At 41.6% G+C, this 1,185-nt stretch overlaps 1 pseudogene; it reads right to left on the reverse strand.

The window, feature by feature from the left end:
- Nucleotides 1–646: 646 nt before the first annotated feature.
- On the reverse strand, nucleotides 647–1,185 carry LOC130137967 (disease resistance protein RPV1-like; annotated as a pseudogene).

Here is a 1,185-nt window from a genome sequence, read left to right on the forward strand (position 1 = left end):
AGTCATGTCTGCTATTGATATCTGCACAAAATCCTCAAAGAAGTTTAACCAATAAAAACGAAGCTGAAACAGATGTGCCTTTTCAGATGGTCAAATGTTCTCAGGCAGTATCAAATGAAGTGCATGACACGGGAATGATATTTGAAGATGTCTCATTGGGACATACGAGCCATAGGACGACCTCGATTTTATATAGATAAGCTAGTTCATTTTCATGTAAAGGTTGGGTCATCGAAAAAGCACACATACCATGCAGGAGTCTCATCAATCTTTTCCTCATCTGCAAGTCTATATGTTCACATTGCATTGATAACCTGATTTGCAAGGGGCTCTTCTGGTTCCCATTTTGGAAGACATGGTTCAAAGGATCGAGTCAATCACATGTTTCCCAGCTTCTAATATTTTGGTTGCACAAACACCATTAAGTAGGGAAAGATTCCTGAGTGACTCCAGAATCACTATTGCACTTTCACCAAGGGAGCCAGGAATATCCACCCACGTAAACAATTACCCTCTATTGAAAAATTGAAACTTTCAAACTCCATTTTCAGCTAGGCTCCCTCGTGGTCGGTTCTGAGAAGAGTTAATGAACAAAAGCAAAATAATCACCTCAAGAGAATTTAATGAAGGAAACAGCTTCAAGACTTTAACAACTCACTAGCTGAATTCTCCCAAGCTTCCTTAGCTGTGAAAGAGCACCCATTTCCGGTAGTGTAGTGAAGTCCGAGAGGCACAATTTCAAGGTCTCAACTTTTGTCACTTCGCCAATCCCACAAAGGCTGAGCGGCTCCACGATCAAATATCCGTCTGGGCCGGCAGATGCCTCCTCCAAATAATTGGCAAGGTGCAACTCTTTGAGATTGGTCAGATTAGAAATATCCAAAGACTTCAATTTACTTGAGTCGTAAGCGAGACGCAAAGCAGCTAAACTAGAGGGAAGCAGAGGAACTTTATGAAGATTGTCGCAGCCATATAAATCAAGGTTTTGGAGATGGGAAAGCCTAGAGATGCTCTCTACTAGGCTGCGAATATTGGTATGTGACAACACCAAATTCTCAAACGAGACGAGCCTTCGATCTCCTCAGGAATTTTTTCCAAACTCCTACAGCGTGACTTATAAATCTCCTCAAGCTTCTTCAGTGTTCCAATAGATTGAGGGAACTTTCTAATGAAACTTCCGTCCAT

Source organism: Syzygium oleosum, unplaced genomic scaffold (genome assembly GCF_021117445.2).
Source record: "Syzygium oleosum isolate NSW1041296 unplaced genomic scaffold, Sole_v2.1 Sole_v2.04, whole genome shotgun sequence".
Lineage (NCBI taxonomy): Eukaryota > Viridiplantae > Streptophyta > Magnoliopsida > Myrtales > Myrtaceae > Syzygium > Syzygium oleosum.